Source organism: Cyanistes caeruleus, chromosome 7, assembly GCF_971803275.1.
Source record: "Cyanistes caeruleus chromosome 7, bCyaCae1.hap1.1, whole genome shotgun sequence".
Taxonomy (NCBI): Eukaryota; Metazoa; Chordata; class Aves; order Passeriformes; family Paridae; genus Cyanistes; species Cyanistes caeruleus.
The window spans coordinates 27,993,742-28,020,768 of record NC_141707.1 but is presented as its reverse complement, the minus strand read 5'-3'; the positions used below and the strand labels follow the sequence as shown (position 1 = coordinate 28,020,768).

Genomic DNA, 27,027 nt, shown 5'->3' with positions numbered 1-27,027 from the left:
TCTGAGTAAAAGGTTATTATCCAGTGGATATTTCCCTCTCATACTTGGTTTTACACTGTGAGAGCAGAACTGACTGAGGGGAGTTCTCTGAATCTCACTGGAAGAGGTTTATTCACATCTTATGTCATGATTCTGTCCCTGCTTTCACTTACTTTTCCAGACCCCTACAGTCTCTTCTCTCAATAACCCATCTAAGAACTCTGATGCAGGAACAATGTGATTCTGTTGGGAAACTGATAGAGAAACCCCCTTGGGAGACCAGGGAGAGTAAAAGAAAACATGGTGTGTGTGAGCAATGCCTTTTTTAAGTGTACCTTTGAGAGCTGACCTAAATAATCATCTGCAGGAATGAATAGACCCTTTGAACACAAGTCAGAAATGATCCTACTTAATTTACCAATCTGGTTGTTTTGGGATTTACTCTTGAAGACACCAAACCATTTTAGTTCTTTGGTCAAGACAAATACGAACTTGTAACAAATCTTAGTCTTTGTTGAAATATAACCCACTAACATGGGTATAAATGGAGAAGTTGCTCAGTACTTTTGGAAAATCCAGTCAAAATTTATTCTCTCAAAGATTCTTGCCACAGATTTGTTTTGGGTTTTTTTTAATCTTTTTTTAAAACACCACATTTGTGCTCCTGTGAATGATTCAGACACAGCTCTTGTCCATCTTTAATGAAGTCAGCAGAGTTACATTAGGGTTAATTAAACCCAAGAGGCACAAAACTTCAGCGTGGATTAAGGAGGATGTCTCACAAGCCTTGGATATGAGAATGAATAATATTCAAATCTGGCAAGCACCTATCATTCCCATATTATTCCTGGATGCACTGGTTATTCTAGTTCCCTCATTATATGACAAAATTTGTCCACAAGACTTGACATCAATTTCTACTTCATTTGGAATCATATAAACATCATTTATATCACCCAGTGTGTAGTGCAGGGTTAAGCTACACCTCTGGGTAACAAACAAATCTAGACTGAGTTTCCATGGATTCATCATGAACAAAGTAATGCCTTTGAAGAGGGAAGTCAAAAAAACAACACCACAAAAAGCCCTTTGGTCTGAGCAATTTTAAGTCCTAATGCAACATTCCTGCCTATGAAAATTAATGCTGCAAAAGCCCTAGAGAGAAACCTGTAGAAAAACTAATCCATCACTACAGCTAGAGCTGTGAAAGGCTTTTCCTCTTAAACTTTTTTTTTTTAAGACAACAATACTTTCTTCCAACTGAAATTATTTAAATAGTCAAGGAAGAATTTTTTTTACCTTCTTTTTTTTAAGTTTTCAGCTGAACCAGTCCCTCAGTCTAGCTTAGTATGTAATCATGTCAGTATCAGAATCAGCACAGGAAGTCTGATAGGAACAAGTGACCAAGACATCTTTTGGTGACACTTTGCCTGCTCAGGGTTGTGAGCTTTAGCCATGCAAGGTCTGTGTTGCTGTACAGAGAACAATTGCTCCCATAAAGCTGCTTGTGACTGACAGACTTTAGAATTACTTAGCTTTTTAAAGGCCTTGTTTCAATGTGGTCAAAATTCCTCAAAAATAATAAGTCTCGATAAAATTTTAAAATCAGTGCCAGCCTCTTTCACCACCACTTTAAAAGTTGTTATATTTGAAAGTCTCCTCTGAATGATTCTACATGATAAAACAAAAGAAACTGCACATTGAATACAATGATCAGTTGCAATGAGAAAGCATCTGCTTTTGTGAGCAGAGAGGAGCAAGCCACATGTAATTTTTAAATTTCCATTTATTTGGGGTTTTTAACACTTTTCCTGTTCTCACAGGTGACAGCAATGTCCAACACCAGGATTTGCCCAATAGATCACAGGAAACTTTGAATTTGGGCTGTATTTCCCCAACATTTGTCTGTACCTCAGGCAAAACATATTGAGAAAGTATCCATGAACATATTTCTGTAATTTCCAAGACAAACTTACAATTTAAAAAGAGATAAAGTTTTATTGAAGTGATACAAAGCTATCTGGCATTGATCCTTCACAAAACTTAAGCCTTTGTGCTTCTCTTTCCTCAGCTTTGCTGCACGGGCAGCAGCTGAGAGCAGAACAGTACTAATATGCTGATGGGGGAAGAGGGAGGAAGGAATAAAGTCTTACACCATCGTAGCTGTTTCTGCAGAAATGGTCTGGCAATAGCTCATGGCACTGTTCAGACCACAGCCTCAGTTTAGTATCAGAACTTTGATAAGTGATGTGCCTTTCCCTATATGTAAGGCAAAATGGATCATTCCAGCATTGTCCAAACTCCTCTTACCCAGCTTGGGATGTTTCTATCTGCATGGATGTGATTTAGTAGAGTTCCCACCTCCCACTCAACTTCACAAGCTCCAAGCAATCCCTGTGGCTCTCCAAGAATGAATTACCTGGTTGGCTCTTCCTGATCTCCTAAATTTCAGCTGAAATCACACGCTATCAGGCAAATAATCAGAACAGTGGGAGGATTTGGGAGCTTAAAACAAGACAGGTAAGACAAAGTGCTAATGAACAAACACCGAGTTTTCAAATGCAGTTGTTTTTCCTCAGTGTATTGAAAATAAATGAAGCTCATTTTCAAGGATAAGAGCATTCTCTGAGCCATATACCTGTAACTGGGCTTGAATTTGTACTTCCACTGCCTTTGGAAAGTTTCATTATATTTTATAATATTGTGGCTGCCATTCAAATCTCAAACAAATAATGAATAATGTAAAGTCAATTGCCTGGGAATAGGTTTCCATATAAAAAAAACAGTGAGTTGAGGTAATGTGGCTCAATTTTTACTTTTTTTTCCCTCATTCCAGTTGTTCAGGAGCTACTTTTAATCTTCAGACTCCCAGGTAATTTATATCCAGCAACCACCTTACAGATTTCATTTCATCAAACAGACTGATGAGAATGATAAATTTTTAGATTGCTGAAACATACAATCCTGACAGATTTGAGATGCTGTGAATGGTTTCAGGAGTACCTCTTGGGGCAATATTACTTTTTAGAGCTTCTTAGCTATGAAAAATCCATACTCAAAGCATGTTGAAGGGTAAAACAGCTCACAGATAAGTTTGGGTAGCGACCTCTGATAGACATTTTATCAGCTCTGTTGACTGATGGTTGTTGATTTTCATATTTAAAGGCAGTAATACATCTTTACTTATACTTGCATTCACCTCTAGTGAAGTAGGAACTACACTATATACTCTGAATTTCAAGTACATTCACATAATTGCAAGTACATTCACATAATTACTCGCATGCAATATATTTGAAAATTTGACAGTCATGTTAAATGAAATTCTTTTTTATTTTTGTATCTTGTCATTGTTATCACTCATTTCTAAACTGGGATTTCTGTATGGCCTTGGTACTTTCAGCCCACAAACAGACCAAAATCACATTTAAGAGGATGGTAGGATGGTTTCAGTAGTTTGGCATAAGCAGGTGTTTCCCAAGATAATGAGCAAAGAGGTAAAATTATCGGTTTTTCTTCTTCTTTTTTCATTTTGTAATATATAAAATGTAGTGATTTACCAATATTTTAAGCCTTTTAAAGACTACCAGATTATTAACAGTGAAGAAAAAAACCAAGGAACTTCGCAAATTTCTCTCGCGCCTTTTTCACCACTGCAGAAATCAGACTGTGTGAAACCTTCATCTATATGCATTGTGAAAGTGCTTTTGAGCCTGAGAAATGGTAGAGGGAAAAAAGTGCAATGCCTCTAACTTCAAAGCAGCAAGCCCTTGAAAGTCATCATACAAAGAAAAAGTCTAAGGTTTTTTCATCAAGAACTGTAGGCACATAGGCAAGATACCCCAGAATCATGTCTCTAACAATTAGTTTCTACACCAATGAACAGCCAGGCAAGACCAGAAATTTGATGGAAATGTCTGGGACTTTTTTTTCTATAAGTTTCTTTTAATCAATACTTTCCCCATGGAAATCAGATCTATTTAATTCAAAAGAAAACATCAAACACCTCCCATTTTCTTCCAGAGAAAGAAAAAGTAATAAGCTGGGTTGTTTCTGATCAGCATTAAGAGTCACTGGCTTTGCAAGCTATTTCAGTTTAGAGAGATAAGCACATTATTTAGGACATTTGTCTAAAAATCCTTTGCTAGCAGTATCCTCCTGAACTCATCTGAGCTTTCAATTTTGTATCCTTTGAATTACTGGGTCATTGGAACATACATCCCCACAAAAATTCCTTTGAATACTGTTGAAATATTAATAAGTTTTAATCAATTAATTACATGATGTGGGTTTTTTTCAGTGACATATTCACACCAAGTGTCAAAAAGATTATTTTACTTGGTTAAATTTAAATGAGAAGTTTCTCCTGTCTGTAGAACAAATAAAAACTAGTATCATTAATCTTTGATACTTATGGATATTAACAGTATTTATAGTCTACTGAATCTGTGCACTCTGAAGTCTGAGAGCTCCCAGTGTAGATTAGCATTTCTTGATATCAAAAGTCAGGAACAAATAATTTGTACACCAATAAAAACATACGTAGCTCGGGACACCTTTAATAACTTTCAGGGATCAATAAAAGAAATGTACACTTTCTGCTTTGGTATTAAAAAAAAAAAAAAAAAAAAGACCATCAGATGTGTCTCCACTAGAAGAATGAAAGAAGATTTTGTTGTTAAAACTGAAGTTAAACTGAGCTGACTTAAACTCTCTCAGCACTGTCCTGATCATCCTATTTAATGAGGTACACAAATATCATAGCAAAGGTAATCCTCATGGACTGCTATCTGTACCATGGACTAGCTCATCTGTAAATTAGAAATCAGTGAAAATCAAAAAAGAAAAAAAGTTACAGTATCAGTAAAGTATTTCTAGGAAAAGGATCTGGAAGAATCTCTTGACATCTGAACTGAAATCAACCCACTAAAGAATCTGATACTCAGTAGGTAAGAATTCCACCAGAAGGGAGAAGGGTTTTGTTGGTTTGTAGAGCTGTGCTTAAGGTTTAATCGAGTAACACCCCTAAACCCCCACCCTAACACATTGTTGCCATACTCACTAAAGACTTGTTTTGTTTCCCACCTCCCTGTAATATAACACTGGCAATAATTCAGAAGTTAAGTGAATATTTCCACAGATTATGTCAAGAACTGTATAGCCAAAGAGGAGTTGCTTACATGACCCACTGGAACTCTCCAGGAGGGGCTGCAGCCAAAGGAGAGGAAGAGGTTTTTCTCTGTTGTTGATGAAGCTGAACATCCTCATTTTATCCACGCAGAGTGTTTGCTGGTCCAGTATTTTAAAAATCAAAATAAAAATCCTATAAACTGGTTGCTCAGAACCACAGAGAAATCCCCCATTTCTTTACATGACACAGGTTGGCTTGGAGGCTTCAAAGCATTTGAAGTCACAGTGCCCACTCTTGAGATACTAAATAATGCAGCATAAGAGGAGATTCTGCCACACAGCAAGGCAGAAGAAGGAAAGACACTTTGAGCCGAAGGAGGCAATTAAGGTAGGGCTGCAAGGGGACCCTCAGGAAGAGTTTTGAATGTTCTCTTCAAAGTCACCTTTCTGACTTTTCAAGGACTAAAGGCATCAGAGGAATAGATGTAACAGCTGGGCTTTCTGCCTATCACTGACAGCTCCTGGCAAGTAGCAAGTGGGTACAGACTAAGCCTAAGGAAAGCATTCTTCAAAGGTGCCTGACTGCCACTGAGGCAGCCAGACACAACTTTACTGTTTGCAGTCCCTAAGGTGAGCATAAATTGCTTTTCAAGGGGGACTAGTTGGGCATTGCATGCTATGTTTCCCTCAGTGCTGGCTCAGTGCTGGGGCAGTGGAAAAGGCAAGGCTGTGGGGCAAGAGCAGCAGGAGCACCACTATTAGGAAAAGGCCAATACTTGAAATATTCTTGATCTGATTCTTTCCCTTCCCAAGTCACAATACTGACAGCCCTGGCAGAGTGATGTTTTCAGCATTGGGAAAGTCAAAACTACAGGGTTTCCCAGCTTCCCCTCAGTATGCTTTTTTCATCTAACTGTGCTGTGTTGGAGTATCTCCCATGAACTAATTATGTGAGAGCAATCCTCACATGCTGGGATTTGTTGAAACTTCCTCTTACAAATACCTACTAGATATGCCAACATATCAGAAAGCATGACAAACTCCAAATCAGTTTGCATTTTGAGTGCAGGAAACATTTCTATAGCACTGCCTGAAACTCTTAATTAAACAGAAATACAGTAATGAGACCAAGACAAACTGTACTCTCAGAGAATAAGAATAAATCTATTGCCTCCTTGATTTTTCACATGCACACAAGAGAGTGGGACTTTGGTTTAATATCATTATTTCTGTCAGAATCATTGTTCACATATAGGTGAGCTGAGATTACTAGGCCACAGAACTCGATTTGCATCCTGATTACCTTGAATCACAAGTATGAGTCCATTTCCCAAATGCATGGCAAGAGTTCAGATTACATTTCCACACTGGAGAAGAAAAGGAGGGAACATGTAGTTTGCAGGCCAGCATGCCAAGGCTCAAAAATCCATTATGCAAATCATCGAGGAAAACCTATTCAGCCTGCTCATCTTGTTTGTTTGTCAGCTTGAACAAGGATCAGGAGAAATTCTTCAAGCTGTAGAACTCAAGCTATCCTCTTGTTCCACAGTAACAATTTACACTGATTATACATTACACAAAGGAGGTGGAGGAGCAGAGGGTGCTGGAAGCAGCCACCTTTTTTCTCCCAGGCACAGCAAGCTCTTCCCAAGAAATTCTACAGCTCTGATTAAAATATCAGTTTCCAAAACACACAAGAGCATACTGTGAAATTTCTATTATCTGATATTTCCGTAAGAAATGCAGCTTTTGCCTCTGAGAAGTAAGAAGCTCAAGTCCAGCTTACTTCACCTGCCTGTTTGAGCCCAGGGATTAGACACAACCCTACATTTGCTTTGTAGTAATGGATTTCATCCTGTGTTTTTATAAGGTAAGAAACAGAATTACTTGCAATACCTTTGAAATAGATCAAGAATTAAAACAAAGCTACTTTCCATGGAAAGGATATTCCCAATATGTGTTCTATGTCACTAAAGTTATTTAGGGATTCTACATCGAGAAAAAAGCCAAAGAAACCCACAAACCAAAAAGAGATATCACCAAAAAAGCATCCTCCCAAAAGACCCAGCCAAACAAGAGTAAAACAAAAACTAATTGCTCCACTGCTGAAGAGTGAGTGAAGATGAATATTATTTTCTTCAGGTAAAAAGAGCTGTTGAAAGAATGACAATAAGAAAATACCTAAGTTCTGTTTCTTCATTGGCTTCAATTACATCTCTGCAAAAACATCTTCTTTTCAATATGTTATCACAGAGGTGTTACCACCATCTGTGGTAACACCATCTGGCATTGGCTCTGCTGGACAGGCAGGGAGCTTCCAGCAGCTTCTCACAGAAACCAACCCTGTACCCCAGTACCAAAATATGGCCATACAAACCCAATCCAATGTGGTGTCAAATGCAGGATAGCTCATACTTTGAGAAGTGCCTTGATTTTTCAAGTCTCTGTCTATCATATAGTGCCAATATGAGTACCCCAAATTCTTATAGATGGAATTAAAGCTCACAACTTCACACTAGGGAGCCTACTGAAAAGCTGGCACTTTCTCAAATCTAGTGTTTTCTGTCAGAGCAGGCACATTAAAGACTGAGATCAGCACAGAGACACACTGTCCAGAAAAAAAGAAAAAGGGCAAGAAGAATAGTACAATTCCCCAAATTACACCAGCTGAAGATCTACTGACATGACAAAGACTGGCAATTTGGGCAAGAAACTGTAAAACACATAGATGTATTTATTTAGTTCTTAAAGAAAATTCCAAGTTAATCAATTGTATGTAAAGAAAAATAAGATTCTTGTGAAAGTGGCTTCCTACCAATGGTAAAAGCATTCCTATCTGTAAGCCACTAACTAAAGCACTGCCAAGACAATATTAGAAAACCTGAAGCATAATAACACCCTGACCAGCCACAGAAGTGCTGCCAGTATCCCTCAGGGTTGTTTAACTCATCATGTCCCCATTATGTGTCTTGTGACATGTGTGGGAATTGATCCTTTAAGATTTCATCCATTATTTCTAACATATTCTCTAACTTCCACTGTGTTTGGCTCAGTTTTGATATTTAATAACCTGAAAAACAAACACAGGTGGGCTGCCAGGCTGCCTCTCAACAGCTTCTGCTGACAAAGGGGAAACCGAAGACAGCAGACTGAAGCTGACTTTGCAAAGCTTGGCTTTTTTGTAACTGTTTCCTCTTCTTTTTAATTTGAAAGATAGGCTTGAACTTCCTCTGGGCAGTAAGCATTTTGGGACAGTCTCAGAACTGCAGGCAGCCCCAGCACTGGGCTCCTGCCTGTGAACAGCAGCTCTGTTGGTCAATGCTCTGGTTTTTCCCCAATGTGTCCATTGACCACTGTCTTTCTGATGATCACACTGCAGTCACCTACAAGGATTTTTTTTTCCCTGTTATTGTCCAACAAACCTTCTGTTTCTGGTCCCAGACATCTTCCCACATTTGTTTATCCTTTTGCTTACATGTTTTTCAAATTTCACACTGCATAATTGAAGCTGTTACTGCTTATTAGATTCAAGTTGCAAGAGTTTTCTCCTGATTTTCCTGATTTCCGATCTTGATTAATTTATTTACAAATATTTTTCCATGGTATTTACTTTTGTTCCATATTTTTCCATGCTGAGTCAGAATTATATATTACCATCCCATCTGGTGATTTCCAGATGCATTTGGAATCCTACTTTTCCTGGTATAAATAAAAACCCCAAAACCAATCTTTCTTCAAAATCATACACTTCTAGGAGAGAAAAATAATCCAAGTAAAAAATGGTGATGTGACTAAAAGGATGTTTTCCTATTTTTGGGATTATTTTTAATTTTCCTAGAATTTCTCAAAAGTTGAAAGCATTTTTTCCACCCTAAGAAGGTGCTTCATGAAAACAAACAGAGGAATGTTCAAACTTCTCAGCAGTCTTATTGTTTAGTTTCAAAACAAGAACAGGACCAGAATTGCACTATGGACACATTCAAGAAGGTCAAGTAATTAATTTTGGAAATACAAGAAAAGACTTAATATTGAAGCACTTAGCAAAGCTTGGGTAGTTTAAAAAAAATTCTTCATTCATCCTGTAGGATTCCCAAGCACAGAAAGCTCTGAAGATCTTGTAAATGCGAGGTCAAACATAGACATGGACACAGGGTTCAACCTGAGACCTTGGGAAAGGCTTCCACATTTAAAGCCATAAGCGAGAATGAGAGTTCACAGATAGAAAGACATTAAGCTAAGTAGTGGAAAGTTTTAAGGTTTTAAAGTTAAGATATAGAAGTAATTATAAAGGTAATAAAGAGTTTAATGTATAGCAAGTAGGTTTGTGTGTCATTATATGATTGGCCAAGAATGTCCGCACTGGGGCGAAGACATAAAAAACAAAATAATTAACTCTTGGTGTAAAAGTGGAAACATTCTTTTGTGGCATTAGTTTATTGGCAAAATAACCTTTAAAAGACCTTGTGACCTGCACTCTTGTGACCAGTGACTAAGAACATCTGGTGAATAAGGTGAAGATGTACTCACTCCTTCATGAGACCATAAAAGAAGAATAATAAATCATGCTTTAAAATGTCTACCAGTGGTCCTCTCTCTCAAAATCCCAATACATCCAGAGTCTGGGTTTTATTTCCAGGGAAAAGAGTGAAAGCAAATTTTAAGAGTCTTTACTCAGCTATATTAATCCCATCCATAAAGCCTGTTGACAACTAGTCTGTGAGTAATTAGGAGAATTGAATACAAATTCTCATAGAGTTGAAAACACCATTGATTTCATATTCTCTCCAAAGTGAACAGGAAGTGTCTTAGCTGGCTTTTTTCATTGATGCACATACAATGCAGGAAATGGTGGTTTTTGATTGTTAGCGCCCTGCAAATTTTCTGGTAACCAAGATGAGCTGTCCATCCTCATTTAATTTGACTACTCAGCATGCAACCGGAGAGGTCACACCATGTCAAGATGCCTCCCCAGTGTGCTTGCAGTCAAAATTAAGAATGCCCCATTAAGAAACATCATTAATATATATACAGAGGGAACACAAATAACATCCCAATCTAAGTCTTCACAATTACAATAAGGTTTAGAATTAGTCTACTTCAAAGGGCTGCAAACAAGCATATATGAGAAAAAAAGTGCCTGTAGTCAATTGTACCAACAGAATTAAGCAAAAATACCAGCAAGTCGAGTAGAAAATTGGCTAGAAATTGGAAATCAAGTGGTAATAGGCAATTGTTTATGAAGGAGAAAAACAGGGTAGAAAGAATACTTCTTGTTTTCCATCTCTATCAGTTACAAAGATGAAAGAATAAGAATTCCTTCAGGAAATTCAATAAATCAAATAAATACTATTCACTGATTTGCCTAAATATTAGCATAAGATGAGATACTGGGTTCTAAATGCTGTCCTAGCAGCACTTTGACACAGAAGTCTAGCAAATAGAATTTAATACAGCTGAGTGGACTTTGCATAATGAAAGTTAAATATTAATTCTAAACACAAAGTAAAGAGCAAATAATGCAGACAACAGATATTAAAAGGATTAATGAAGCACAATAGATTGTTTCTCCTCATCTGCATTGTAAGAGCAGGAAAATGGGAGAGAAAGATGCTAGGCTAGAAATCCTGAGTTATATTACACAATAAATAAAATAATCTATATTTGCCATACTAAATTCAGTTTTGGCTCATTTTTTATAGGAAAGTATTTAGGGGAAAACAAACAAACAAAAAGAAGGAGCATGCAGGGTATATGCTATATCCCAGTCACTGTCAAATAAGAATTACCATTAAGCTGTGTTTCCTCAGTCTGTTTCAAAAGACGCATGGGTAAATGCTTTCATAGTATTCAGTAAAAAATACATATGTTTATCAGCAGGTTCATTATTTCCCTCACAGGTGCTTATTTATGGAGTTTCCCTTAGGTTGAAGTAAAGCATATTCATTCCCCATATTTCTAAAGTAAACACGTCTGTGATTATTATTGATGGGAAGAGTTATGTGACAGCAATGCAAAGCAGGGATCATAAACAAACAGTGAGACTCACCAAGCTGTGCACAGACACAAATACAAGCGATGTTGTGTTGCTAACAGCTGGTAAACATACACATTTGGTGTTCCTGTTGTGTTGTGTGACATTAGGGTCAAGAAAGTGAAACAGAGAATTGTATAGCTTATTTGGAATCCCCATACATTCCTATTAATGCATCATTAAAAGGCTTCTAGCTAAAGCCTGGAATACAATATGAATGTGGTGAGCCATTCTGTTCATGATGGTGCATTGTCATTTTTAATAGCAACAAAACTAAATCCTAGAAAACGTTTTCACATTAACCTATTTTTCTCTCAATCTATTTGCCTGTGAATGGGCTATGCATTATGTTACCCCAGCAGAATATGTTACTTCATTAAGATTCTGATTTTGGACTGAAAACCAATGAATTTTAACACAAAGGGAAAGCCCATTTCTTACTTCCTTCCTGCCCCGTACTTAATCTCCTTTGGTAAAGCTCCAATTTATGCATTGAAAAGTATTTTTTTAAAAAGAGAGACACCTGTGATACTTAAAATAGTAATTTATGCTTTTAGAAGGGAAATATTTCAATTTCAAAAAACTGTGTGCTCTTCTACTCAGTCCCTCTAAAGGAGTTATTATCATGAATCTCTAACCATAAACCATTAGCCTGGTACGGACACATATTTAGAAAAAAGTTAGCATGCTATGAATTTTAGTTTTTTGTTATCTGCCATATTTGGGGGTTTTTTCCATCTTCCTTCACTATGACTTGGTGCTTCATTCTCCCTTCATGCCTTTTAAGGGGCAATGTTTCCACCTATTTAATAATTTGGGCTCTAACCAGCCTTTGTTGACAAAGGTGTTGATTAAGTTTCCCTCAAAAGATGTTGATTTAGTTAATCTACTACAATGATAATAGTAATTTATAACAAAATTTACAAAGGCAATAGACCTGTCTAGAAATAAGGTCCAACCATACACAAAAAAATTTCTATAATATCCTAAAGCATTTTGGTGTGCCAAAAATAGCCACAGATAGGAACTGACAAGAAAACTGAAGCTGCAGATCTCTGACAGGCAGAAGAACTCTTCTATCCAAGATTTCCTGCTCTTTGGAGACAATACAAAAGTCTTAACATTTCTCTCAAGAGGTGTTAATTCAAGAGCCAAGTTTAAGAAAGAAAATTTTTAAGTTCTGTATTCAAGCACATCTTTGCTTCTTTATAAATGAGTTATTCTATGTCCTGTGTCAGGGACATACCCTGGAAGATGAACTAGGATGTTTGTTTCCACTTAAAAGAGAATAAAAATAGCCTTGTGAAAAGAAGAGAAAAAAATCTGCTGTCCAGTTCAAAATGAATGCCAGTACTTCTTTACAAGACTAGCATAATTGATGGTCCTGCACAGAACTCAGAACATGTGCTTTGTATTTTTGCTAATGAATGACTGAGCTAGTAATAGAAATTTTGATAGACAACGGTGAAAAAAAGTCCTATTCAACTGCAGATTGTATTTTTATCCAACACAATGCGGTTTTCATGACGCATTGCAACCCCAGGCATAGTATATCATCTGAACAACACGAATATGATTACAACTCAGAGTCAAAGAATGACTCTAAGGACCACCCTTCAAATAGAAATGTATATTAAAAAATCAATTTCTTTGCATTAGTTGAACTTCTGGATTTTATCAATCGTTTGGTTACAGCCACTGGGCCAGACTTGCAGCTGATATAAATCAACGTCGTCACTGGAGCTCCAAAGGACATTGGAAGACAATTTGTGTCAGCCACAGTGAGCTGAGTAAAGTCTCTAGTAACACTCCAGCTGGTAGCCAGAGTTTCATTCCAAGGGAAAAGGAAAGAGAATCAGGTGTAATGGAGCATGAAAATTGATCCAACACAGACTGTAGAAAGCCATTGACCACAGAGTTTGGACTAGATGATTGCAGGGGACAAACTTAATTAAGAAATTTGTTTATAAGAACTTAATTAACAGTCTAAAATTTAAGTGTTTACTTAAACTAAGCATCTGGAGATCCTTTGCTGTTAGAGACTAGTAGCAGACACACATTTCAGCTCACAAGAAGACTAATTCCTCTTCAAAGACTATGGACAAATTTATGCAATTCTGGTCAGATGCCTAACCTTTAAAGGGGTAAGATCTGTGTGATTTTTTTGCAAGTAATAGACTTGATTACCTTTCACCACCCCTTATATATTATCAATTATAATCAATTAGAAAAAACCCACATACTTGAAGGACAAATTTTTTACTGTACATTGAGAAAAATTTGGTATGGACAGAAATATGAAAGCCTCATTCTTTGTATATAAGTAAGAATTGAAAAAATGGAGAGACACTGTACATTGAAATACTCACAAATATGTCAAAAAGACAAAGAATTTAAATCATTTGTAGAAGTGTGCAACATAGATAGGACAACATTTCTATACCAACTAATGGCACAGTAAAAATGCTAACAGCTAGAAAACTGAGCTGCTGCTAACTGATCTTATTTCTGTAACTTAAACCAATTAAATATTTTAGTCATGAGACTGTAAAACAAATTTATCCAAGATATAATTAAATAGATGATCAGGTCACAGAGTAAGCTCCTGCACAATCAAGATTCTACACTCAGAAAAGGAGCAAGTCTCCCATGCAATCTTCTGTAAACTCGTTCTGATCTCTGTAACATCTCCTTTATCCACAACTTTTCTCTACATGAATAATAATCACCCTTTGTTTTTGTAGGCAGGTACATTGCAATGATTTTCTGTCTATCAAAGATGCAGCAGGTCAGAGTTTCTGCTTGGACTCTTTTATTACAGAGGGTGGGCAGCAACTTAATCAAGAAAGGACACCAGTGACAAAGTTTTTATTCTGATGTTAGCACAGCTGTACATCTGTGTTTAGGAGACACTTTGGAACACAACAAGAGAGAACTCTGCCTGAATGTTAGCAAACAAAATTCAGTTTACCTGCATCCCCTATGCAGGGGCAAGTGAGAAGCCATAAATAAGTCTGACTAAATGAAGAAGCCATGTCAGATGCAAACAAACATTCACAAATATGTTATCAACTCCTTCCCCACACTCTGCCTGAATACAAAGGCTGTGTGTTGCAAGCACAACCTCATGAAATCTTGTATTCATAGAAAAGCTTGATTTAATAACTATGGCCCATGCCCTCAAAGGCTTCACTTACCCATATGAATTCTCCATCACTCATGTCAAGGTGAATTATGACCAAATGACAATTTTCCTATACATTTCCAGCACTTTAGGCTCATGGTTTTTTAGATCCCACATGAATCAACCAGGCATAAAAATTAATCCTGCATTCAGAGACTGGCAAATGTACCCATTTATTTAAAATTTGCTCACATGGATAGAATTACTTTTGCACAGCTCTCCTACAGGACAGGATTAATCCTACCCTTCCCTGAAAAACTTCATTACACTCTAACATCACAAAGCACCCATTGAAACTCAGAGACAATGCTGAGCTGATGGGTTTGGCTCTTTCTGTATGCTAAGTAGATAAGGGATTATCTTAGAAAGCTTCTTAAATTTAAAAATATCTTTCAAAAACTTTTTACAATTAAAAAAATCTAACACATCCTTAAAGAGACAGTCAATAAATAATTGTGTGTTTGAAAAGCAGTAAGTGTTCAATGAATTCCTGTGCATAGAACCAGAGATACCTGCATTTTCTTAATATCTTAATTCAAGAGAGGATGTAAATAGCTCATAAGCCTATTTTAAATCTTCAAAGTAAAGCAAGTTTTTGTGCCAATGTTATCCATTCAACTTCTCTTTCATCTACCACATCCCAACAACAAAAACAATGACCAACCTGTCCCTGTGAGGGAAGAAGGGAAAACATATTTATGTAGTCTATTTTATTTTTTTTCTTTCACCAGACAGCAAGGGCTGACCATGCTCTAAAGGTCAATTTCTCCCTCTTCCAAAGGAGAATCAGACATTAGAGTCTCTCTCCCATCTGGAGAATATCTTGTTCCCTTTCATTAGATGGCTGAATTCATCACATTCTCCTCAAGAGGGCTTTACTTCAGATTTATGTATCTAATGGTGAATGCTCATAGAGGCTATGTGAAAATCATGCAGAAAATATCTCCTAGCAGAGTCCTTCAAGAAGCAGAAACTATTGCCACTGAAAGGCAGTCTTTACCTCTCTTCAATCACCAAAAATACATAAAGTGAATTAGACACACAAAGCTCCTATAAACTTTTCTTTAGGGACAGAAATGGTCTAAATGGATTGGTGCTGAGAAGACTGACCATAGTTTGACAGAGGGTGTAGATTTTAGGACCAAAGGCTTCCTGAACAAGGCATTCTTATATGTTCCTGCTCTCCATATACTGTAAGCAGCAGAAGTTGATTACACACACATTGAAGTTTAAATTTAAGAAGTCCAACAGAAAATAAAATTCCCTTTGGATGTCTGGCAGTTATGTTTAATAGCCCAGGATTTATTATTTATTTTAAGAAGAACATCTGATGTTGTCTTTTGGACTTGAACTTAAAACAAAAAGCAGTGGTGGATCACCTTTTCCTTTTTTGTAAGATTCAAATTTTACCTTAGTTCTAGGAGCTCAGGTACCTAAAATCACAAACTGAAAGCAATCTTAAAGACTAATCTAATTCCTATTTTCTGTGCTGATCTTAAAATAATATTCTTAATTTATGATTTATTTTAATCATGAAATCAAGTCCTGGCATTCTCTAATTACATGGGCATCATTTGCTCTCATCATTAGTCTTTTTGCATCCATTAAACTGTTTTGCCACCAAAATAACTCTACTGCTTTAAGAGGTGTTAATCTACCTAAGCAACACCCTGCTGAATATTTAGTAGAAGCCATCTGAATATGAATCACATGTCTTCATTTAAAGGTGTTCAAACCCTGGGATACAGCTTTTTAACCTTAATTTATTTAATCTGTTCTATGTGTTGATGGTAGCTCATCAAAACTGTGCTATGAGTAGAGCACACATAACACACAGAGCAGGACTTTTGTGAAGCTGAGTCCATGGGGACAAATCCTTGCTTTTCAAACCGAGTCTGCACTAAAATAGCTGGAACTTTTGGGTGCCTATGCGGAATTCAAACACAAGGGTTTCAGCAGCTGTGCCTGCCTCAGGCAAAGGTCACTTCATTGGCTGGCATACTGTAGCAATGATTTTGGATTCCCTCTCCCTGTGTCAATTCCTAGCAGCTTTTAAAACCCTGAAGATGACTACAAGACCCATGTGTAAGCCCTAAACTGTTCTAAATTTTAAAGGGAGCTAATTTGCAGAGACAGTCTATTTTTCAATAATTCAATGTCATTTCAATCCTTACTGCACAGACTGAAATCCAATGTGATGATCTAATAAAATAAAGAGCATCATCTGGGTTTTTTTACATATGTGTATTTATATAACCAAACCTAGGCATCTTCATTAAATAGTCTTGCAAGTACTGTCATTGAGGAACTGTCTTGCAAACAGTACAGACTGACTGATTTCAGCTACTTCCTCTCCTACTGAAACTTCTGGGTTTATGGATTGTATAAAGTCACCGTAAATGATGAATTCCTACCATGCCTGCTGGGCATGGTGAGAAAACAGCAAAGAGATAAGCAACTGTGGCTATGCAAATCTTCCCTAGTTTATGTTTTGCTAAGGTGAACAACAATGCAGCTGCACCAGGGTTTATAGTATGAAGTATAAAAAGGGAAATGCCTGTGGTAAGCAACCATGATGAAAGGAGAAAAAAGGAAAAAAGCTTCATAACCTTATATGTTATATGCATAAAAGCATTTTAAAGACATTTCAGCTCTCTTCCAAAAAGAGCTTGTGCAATCGTAATCATAAAGTTTTCAAACTTAGTTCTAAGAAACTGAAATATCTGGCTCCTCTACAGTCTTCTCCAATTCAAAGCTGACATTTAAAAGCCCATTTCTGACCTTTGTTGTTATTTCCACTTTCTCCCGTTATGCCCATTGATTGTCACTAGCTATATGGGATAAAATTTCAGATCAGTTGAGCTACTGCAAAAGTCTATTGGTTTAAATTAAGTTTAATTATTTCTTGGTATCATCTCTAAACTTCACTTTCATAGTGTGAAAGAAATCTTGCTCTTTTCTTTAGGGGTGTGCATTCCCACAGCCTGCTCATATCCCACAGAGCCTCTCCTCATATCCTCACTCACCTGAACGTTACTCCAAGAGGAAACACCAACTCCTGTTCTCTTCCAAGGGAACTCAAAACAGGTTTTCATGGCTGACCAGCTCCTCAAGAAAGACAATCCCCGTTCTGGATTGCTTAACAAACAGCTTCTCACATGCTTTGAGCTTAATGGAGAAATTACAGTTACCAGAAAGCCTGCACAGGAATCCACAAACCAAAACATCTGTTAACAGAACATTAACGAGGAAATTGGTAACATTTCAACCAAAATCACTAACCTGCTCCCACAGTTGTCACTGGTCCCAAAATTTATCAAGCATATTGTCTTCCTTTACCAAGAAATTTGAGGTGGGCTTTTTCAGTTCCACCACCCATCCCCTTGAGAAATATCTTTTAGGGCTTCCAGGTATCTGGTAAACTCCAGGCCTGACACCCTTTTGCATGTATTGATCAGACAAGAAGGAATGCAAGGAGGCACAGGCTTCAGCTATCAATGCAGGAAACCCCTGTGTATTAACAGTCTAAGCAACAGACTCACTCTGAGCCCCTTCATGAGGCTTACCACAAGTTTCAAAGCAGAAAAGGCTTATGCCTTCACCCAGTGCCCCTAAAAGAGTTTGGATAGGCAGTGAGATATTGCATTATCCTCACTGGTAAACAGCAAACAAACTTCTTTATTTGGCATCATAGAACACATGCGAACGTTGCTCTTCAAATGTTGTGGTACTACCTTGCCCTTAGTCTGCTCAGGCAGGGAGCAACCATTCAGCAGCTTCCAAAAGCTCAGAGGCTCCAGGATCATGCACTCAGTAAATCTCATTTCAGAGCAAAAGCACTTATGGCATCTTGAAGCTGCTGCCACTAACTGAGAGAACCAAAATAATTTATTGAGAAGATGCATCAACACCCCCAGCACACAGCAGCAAGACCTCACTTCCTTACCCAAGCACAATCTCCTCCCTCCTGCCCTCCCTATTCCCTTAGTTCAGGGGCTTACAGGGAGAAAGCTGCAGCCTCAAAATGGTGTTTTGTTTCCCATCACCAATAGCAGCAAAATCTGAACACTAGCTGGTATAAATCAGTGGTGTTGTCAGGGCTTTGAAGCTGTCCTGAATTGCAGCAGCGGAGAATCTAGAAACACACACACCATATTTTCAACTCTTCCCACAATCTAGCAAAGAAAGAAAATTTAATTTTCATGGCACACCTGAGAACAAGATTATAAGCAAGCAATCTGCTTAAATTAAAGCTACACACTGTATGCAATATTGTTTACCGATTCAAAGATTAACAAAGTTACACTAAATTTGAGCTCTGCAGATAGCAAAGCACATTAAAGGGAGCTCTTTTATTCCACTGGTATTCTCTAAGGTACTTTTGTGCCTATAAATCAGGTTTGGATTCACACAGAACATTTAGCAGACTTATGCATGATGCATTGAAACAGAAGTAAGATATAATTAAGCATTGACATGACAGCTAACAAATGTGTTTCTGAGCAGTTTCCACATGCCTCATGTGGCATTATGAGGCACCTAAGCCAAAAGCTCAGGGTACATTAACTACCAGAGAGGAGCCATAATTCTCTCCAACTATACAACCTGCCACATTTTCTTGCTATTTTGAAATACAATTTTCAAATTAACAGAAAAAAATAGAAACAAAAAAAAGCCGACAATCAAACCTGCATAGCGCGAATAAAAACATGAAAATCACAGTAGCCGACAGGAAAGTTTCCCAAATTCCATAGCTATCCAAGAACAAACCACACAGTAAACAAGGATAGATAAAGAAGTCTGAGATCCAGTATTAGTCTTCCTTTCAGCCAAAGTGATGAATGTAAATGCTGAACTGCAGGTAGCAGAGTGCTATAACATAACCTGTGATGGAGTTATGAAAAGAACCTCAAAAATAATCAGCACTACAACACTCCATAGTTTATTTGGAAGGAGTTCTTCCACCAAGTTTGCTCATGTGCTGAGGCAGATGAACGCTTCTCAGCTTGAACCACAGTCGTGCTGAGAAAAATTCACAGTGATGCCATAGCTCTGGAATATTTCATTTCTTGGCAGTGTATGACAGTAGCACTAGTCACTTAAATTCAACACCACCAGCTACTTAAATTCAACAGCAACTGTTAATGATTTAGCATCTACTGGCAGTTTGTCCCCCCTAGCCAGTAAGCAGGGCTGCAAAGGTCTACAGGCACCATCATGCTGATTAGCAGTGATTAACAGTGATTAGCCTGTTTGATCCAGGATTTATACACAGAGCAGGCTGTGCTGGAAATCAATCTCCATATCTGGGATTTAGATCTGAGCTGCTGGGGAGGATGTCCCTGCCTTGCTGGTTGCAGGAGCAGGCAGCACGCCAGCAGAGAGAGAAGGCAGACAAACCTTCTCACTCTCAGCACCAGAGCTTGCCCACTGCTCCTCAGTAATCCAGCAAGGGCACCCCAATGTGCCCAAAGGCACCTAAACAGGGCAAGGTAAGGCAGAAAAGCAAGTCCTATTTAGGGCTTTTCAGAGCCTGCTCTCTGCAGAACCAGCTGTATAAAGCCACGGGTCCCTACAGTGTGAATCAGCTGCCACACTTAATATAGCGAGGGCAGTGCACACAAATCTCAGCTATAAGCAATTACACTGACCAGGCAGGTTAACCCCTTAATCTCTCTAGATACACTCTGGAATCAATAGGGACAGATCACCTGCTGCATTCCTTCCACAGAGATCAGCCCTGTAACTTCTGTGCACAGAGTCTGCTGTCTCAAACATTCCCAGCTCCCAGACCTCACTGCTTGCCAATCCTTAAATAGTGTTCCAGGAGACCTGGAGCTCTTTCATGGCAGGGCCTGAGTGGAGAAAGAACTCTGACTTAGAAATTGAGACAAGTCTAGATGGCTGCTTAGGAGCAAGACTGACATTTTCCTCACTGGCTTCCAAAAGCAAAAAATTATACTTGGAGGGTGAAGAGTATAAACAAATCAGAATGGTTTTACTTTTGTTAAACTGACCTTAAAAACTGGCACCACTACTTCCATTGGGAACAGGCAATTCTTTTCATATAGCAACATTTTTATCTGCAGATATTGTTTTAAAGCTTTTTTAAGAATTATCTTGAGTTTATTGTTCATTTGCAAGTTTATGTTTCATTATTTGGTAAGAAAAATTTTAAGGGTTAGGGGGTTTTAACCTTAATTTACATCATGCCATAGAATTTGGACTATTTACTCTTAAATTACCAATTAGCTGAGAAAACAGCCATTTGCACAATTTTGTTCCACAACAGCCTGAGAGGGAAGCAAGGTGGCTCCATTATCCCAGCATTTAAATTCTCCTGGGACAGAGAACAGTCTGAATTTGAAAAGCAGGGATTCTTTGGTGTGTAAACCCAGAGATGAGTTTGCCCCTCTAGCTTTTCTCTCCTCACTGAGGGAGCACTTGTTCCTCTTCTCCACAGTTTTATTCAGTGATTGAGTCCATTAGAAAAACAAACAAAAACACAAAATAAAACATCTAAACCCAAAAACATACAAACGACCCTGCCCCTCAAAAAGCTTAGTGCTCCCAACCACAAACCCCAAAGAGATAAAAAAACCCCAAACATTTGACACAAATTATCAAAACACATTTTTACCAATGTCAATTTGGTTGAAATTGGGCAACAAGTTCAAAACTTATTAGGCAGAACTGACATGTGCATGTAGACACATGAACTTAAACTTCATTTTCTCAATTAGACTTGCTATTGGTAATAATAATAAAAAAGAAAAAAAGCTGGAAGATCAGGCACTAGAGTTTAGCTTTCCTACTGTCAGCCAAAAAGCACTTATCACTAAACTACAACACTATACCAATTTTTCTTCAGTTTATGACTTCCATCTGACACACTATTTAGGAGCTTTCCCCCTGCTTTGCCCATATTATTTTTGTTTCTGGTTTTACACAAGTTTTGGGAAATAGAATCAAGTAGGAGGGAGTACATTGAAGGAACTAGAAAGGGGGACAGAAAGAGAAATATCCTTTATTTAACACACCTCTGTCTGTGGAAATTTCTAACATAGGATAAATTTTCACTAGATCATAGGCTCCAAAACTCAGACTGTGGAGTACCTGGCCACACCAAACATGGCAGAAACTCAGCTCCTCTACAACAGGGCTTGTTACAGAAAGAGATGCAGAATTCAGGGTCTGTATCCTTTTTCATATTAGCAAGGTTGCTGATAAAAGGCAGTAGGGAGCTATTACTCTCAAATATTAGTACAAAATATATACATGCACTGAGGGAGCTAATATATGCCTTTTTATAAAGGGTTGAGATGCATGAGGAAACAACCTGACTGTATGAAAAAGCACACAGCATTACACCACCACAAACCTGGTGAAAGAGAATGCAACAACACAGAAAACACACAAATGAGCAACCTCATTGCCCTGTTTTTCTGGGATTAGCCTTTTAGCTCAGGGTCAAGGAGCACGTCTGCACAAATGTGTGATTGCTCCCCAGGGACCAGGAGGCCAGGCGTGTTCACTCATGCTCTTTCTGCTGCAGTTAAGAAAAATAAAGCAATCTGCTGGATTGTCTTAATAAAAAAGAGAAATAAATTAAAAAGCACAGACCATTTTCACTAAGCCCATCATTTATATCACTAGGTGTAGGAGATGTGACCAGCCAACTAGAAATAATCCAGCTGGTTGGAAGCAAGCAGCAAAATGTTCATCCCCTTTGTTTTGCTACCTGCTACATAATAAAGGGGGGAAGAAATAAAAAAGGGGAAAATCCACACACACATTTAGTTCTGAGGAGTTTCACTCATATCCTAGTATCCCACCTGATGCTACAATGGTTCATTCACTTTGGTCTGGAATTAAAGCAAAAATAATCTTTGCCATTAGGGGTGCAGGGTGGTGGAAGCAAAACAAACAATGAAAACAAAATAGACTAAAATTTTGAAACTTTTTCCCCCTCATGCATGTCATGCTTTGTTCTGGCTCCCCTCCCAACCCTGTCACCAGGCATGCTGAATTCACCAGTCACACAGACTCTCACATCTGGTAGGACCCCCAAAGCAGCTGGCCAGTCCCATGTGCCCAGGCCATGCATTTTTCCTGATGCACTGAAGTCCCCGACTAGTCATTAACACTCACCTTGTCATCCCAAGAATTCCTCAGCTGCAGTCAGGATCCAAAAACATCCTACATTGTAGCAAAGACGGTGTTTTGAAAGTGCAAAGAATTCTATCTCAACTGCTCATCACCCAAAATCGTTGTTCTCCCATGGGGCTTTGTCTGTTTCTACATCAGGTGGAGGCACTTTCTCTTTGACAAAAAGGCAATTACTGATTTTCTTAACTTCCTGCTGATTCTTCTTTATTAATAGCAACCTGTCTTCCCCCTCTAGTTATCAATTATCACCTCCAATCTAAAAGAGAAAAAACACCAGGTCAGTTGTGATTTTGGTCAGGGCTTTTAAAAAATTTCTTAAGAGTCAAACAGGGTCATACGGAGCCTGTTGTACATGGAGTTCAAGTTAACTGCTATTCACCATGATTCTGGGAATCTGCACAGCTTGATTAGAGAACCACATTTCTTGAAAGGTAGTAGGAAACAACATTTTCCACTGATTTTTCACTTTTGCCTCCTGTCTGATGAAAGTAGAAAATACAATGACATTTTGTAACGTCACCCTGTTTTCAACACTTTGCTATTAAAAAAAGTCTATACAATTGAAATACTTAATTTCATTTTGTTGAACAAATAATTCATGCATTTTAATCCACAATTAATGTCTTCCACTTGTATTTTTTAAGGCTAAAAATGTTTAAAATAGAAACATCTTATTTGACATCAAGATTAATCCTTTTTTAAATTAGATTTTAGAAATGCCACAAGTAAAAATAATGAACAAATAAACCACACAAATATCTTGAGCTGAAACTTCACTGAAATCAATAATACTTGACATAAATCGATTTGGCACCAGTATATTTAATATATTTCTCATAAATGATATGATTTAAGCACAAACATAAACATCTATATAAATACATAGAATTATTATCTGTCTCTCAAAAATAGTATTTTTGAGCAGAAAGAGTAAAGCTTCAGAGAAATGGCTCCTGGTTCTAGACCTGCCATTCCAGTGCCACACACTTTCAATATTCTCTCTCCAATTACTGAGGCCTCATATACCCAGCCTGAAAACAGGTGAAACCATGTAACATTTCTAAAGTTCAACAAAAAAAAGTTAAGTTCTAATAGCTTGTATTTGTTGATGTATTTCCTCCCAGAGTCCAAACAGAGGACATCTGTGACATTTTGTAGTTGGGGAAACAGATTCAGAGCTGTAAAAACTCATAGATCTTAATGAGGAAAGAAAATAAGCAATTCAGGCCTTATTTTTTCTATCTTCCTCTTCTTTTACCAGGAGGAAACTTTCCCCTTTTGAGGTCCATGTTAGATGTGTCAGCATGCTCACAGAAATGTCATTCAACTCTTTACAACAATTTTCTTTTTCTTCTTAGTCTGTTAGTTTGTTTTCAAAGACCATGGGTGAAAGTGGTATGGTTAAAGAAGCTTTACAAATAACAGAAGACATCTCTGTGGACTTTTATATGATATCTTTACAGACTGGAGGACTAGAAGGGGTAAGCATAGTGTAATTCCAATAAATGTTTTTCAGGGTGAAAAAGAGGAAGAGGAACATTGGCCTTGTCTGACATCCTCTTGCTCCATAAAGCAGCACAGAAACTCTGAGCAGTAATCTCTGCTTAGATTCAGTTTGGCTATGGTCTCACCACTGTGCCTTCTCTGACTTTGCTATAGCTTTTAGGTTCTTCAGATCAAACTAGTTGCTTGACAGTGATAAAGCTCCCTGATGAATTATTTGCATATGAGTTGGTAAAGTACTTAATGTGAAAAATAATTTTAAAGATGCAAATTAAAAATAAAACTCTGGTCATCATGTCATGAAGTAACTTAGAGTCTAAAAGTTTCACAGACATCTCTGCTTTTTCTCAGTAGATCGGTAATGAAGAGAAATTTCCCTTCATTAATATCAGATCATTCGTATTCTGATCAGTGACTAAAAATTCTCCTTTCCCCCCATCCTGTTGTATTTGTCATGTCTCCCATAAGCAGAGCTATGAAGTAATGGAGTAACACCAAGGATTGAACTGATGACCTTCCCCTCCACAGACAGACACTGCTCTCTGATCACCTCTGTTGCCAAAATGAATTCTCTTTGACTTGCAGCTTTGCTTTTCCAAATATTTTTCAACTTTATTAATATGCCATCTATTGAAATGTTCAGGATATCCTAAGAATTATATTTTTTTCCCTGCTATAAAAAATGTTTTTTCAGGATCTGTTAAACTAATGTGGGAGGTGAGGAACACTTGGGAATAGCATGTTCCTGTTTTTCAGGATATCAACTTCAGAAATGACAGACAGGAGACAAACAAAAAATAACCAGCCCCTCCCATCTTTCCCCAAAAGAAATGTATGGAAAAAAAAAAAGGAGCATCCATCTAGCTTCTCACAGGTTTTCAGAGTGTGTAGATCTCAGCATCCCTTTGTCCACGTTGTTAACTGTACTGTGGCTCTCTCTTGTTCTTGTAATGAGGAGCTAACAGGGAGATATGGCACAGATGTGTCCAAGCCCACGCTGCACCAACCAGAGGGATGAAGTAGTGTGAGAAATGTGGACTCTTTCCTTCATTCTCAAAGTGGTTAGGTAAAGAAAAGTGGAAACTCAACAGTTTCTAGTTTGAATACTACTTTACAAAAGTTAAAATATTTCATTTGTGGCCAAGAGTGATTTGTGTCTTTTTAACACCATGTATTACTCTGTGCAGGTCTGCTAGTTTAGATCTCTCAGTATAAGCGAAGGCCAGAATATTCTTCACAGAGAGCTGTTGTAAATGCTTTATGTAGAAAATTGGCTCACAGGACTAAACACTGGCAAAAAAGTATAAAGCAGTGCTTGTCCATGGATAAAATCTATTAAGCATAAAAGAATTATAGGTGAGAGCAAAGCAAGGATCAGTGGTGCAGTGTGAGCTTCTTTAAGATGAATATATATATGAAGCTTTCATGTGAGAGCTGAAAAACTCATACTGCAGAGGACGTGAGGAATGATGGCAATGAAACACTAAAGAAAATGTTTACTCAAGGGTACCACAGGATTGATGAAATGATCAAAATAAACAGGTGAAGTCAGATTCTTCTCATGTTTTTCTCAAAATTGTCCCCATATCCCACAGGAAGGACTCTTGCCCCTTCTTTCAAGCTACACTTACAGACCATCCTACCTGAAGCTGTTTGGAAAGAGCAAGGTTGATAAACTCCTTCATAAGACTGGAGGCATTTTTTCATTCAAGGAATGAAAGAGCCTATAAGATATGAAATGGTCTTGAAAATTTTCAAAATTAATATTGTGATTGCTGGTGCAGAGGACTCAAGAATAAGCCCATCAGTGGCAATAAAAACTGACAATATAAACCAGACCTAGGTACAATGACAACTGATAGCAAGAACTCAAACCAGAGAAAAGATCTTTAAGTGCTGCTTTATTTCCCCTATTTAAATTACTGAGTAATATCAATAACCAATTTGTAATCCAGATACCATGATGTCCAGGGAAATGCAAGTGCCACAAATGCAGCACAAATTAATCTACATGTACTGGAGTCTGTCTGCTGAGGAAAACTAATGAAGACTCACTTTGTGTAAAAGGCTACTCTTGAAATCAGTATTTCCTTGTGACTCAGGAGCTTGCAAAATATCTGGTTGGTATCAAATCAGACAGGACAGCTCACCCAACTGATTTTATCCACTCTCTTACTGATTGGAATATCTTGGATAACGTCCTGCAAACATCTTCCCAAATATGGGGAAACCATTTTGTTTTGCAATATTATATATATTTGTTGAATGATTAAAATGTCCCCTGTGTAATGACATTAGTGCCAGCTACCTGATCATTCTACCAACATGATGAGGAGTGTTAACAGAAAAACAGCTAAATAAATCAAGCTGACATGTTGCCCTGCTTCTGTACTGATTTCAAAGTGATGCTGTCACACATCACTGAGTAAAAAAAAATCCAAACAAAGAACAATACACTCCTACATCAGTCAAATATTGTGACACAAACTGGAACAAGTCATAGAATTGAAAGCTAACATCAATCATAAGGACTTTCATTCTAGCCATTGCAAATACAAACAAAACAAAAAAAAAATATAACTCACAAGATTTCTCTCAAAATCCAATTGTCATAATATGAATTTATATTTCCTGCATTTTTAAATTGTTTTTAATCTCAATAATTTTTATGGGGAGCTTATATATATATATTCCCAATACCATATGTGTTGATTGATTACTTGCTTCCCTAAAATAAAAACATATTACAGTAATAATTCAATGCATAATATAATATAATTATAATGTAATTTTATATAATTTATATACACATATATATTTACATAGTGTTTATTTATATAAATATATATATATATATATATATATATATAAAGATGAATCTCCACAACTGAATCCCTGGATTATGAGTTTTTTGGTTGTCTCTAACTAAACTGTTCTTCAAAATACTCTTGCCTACTCCTAGTCAGTCTTATGACATAGCAGCTATTGTACAACAATAAATAAATAAGATGTAAAATGAGGAGGTTTAAGA

The 27,027-nt window shown here is 37.4% G+C and overlaps 1 long non-coding RNA gene across 1 annotated transcript in view; it reads right to left on the bottom strand.

The window, feature by feature from the left end:
* LOC147652268 (uncharacterized) overlaps positions 1 to 22,677 on the bottom strand; it is a 39,829-nt gene extending 17,152 nt beyond the window's left edge. Inside the window, exon 1 of the long non-coding RNA XR_015289325.1 lies at positions 22,476 to 22,677. This is a non-coding gene — a long non-coding RNA (uncharacterized LOC147652268). The remainder of the gene's footprint in view (positions 1 to 22,475) is intronic.
* Positions 22,678 to 27,027: the final 4,350 nt, after the last annotated feature.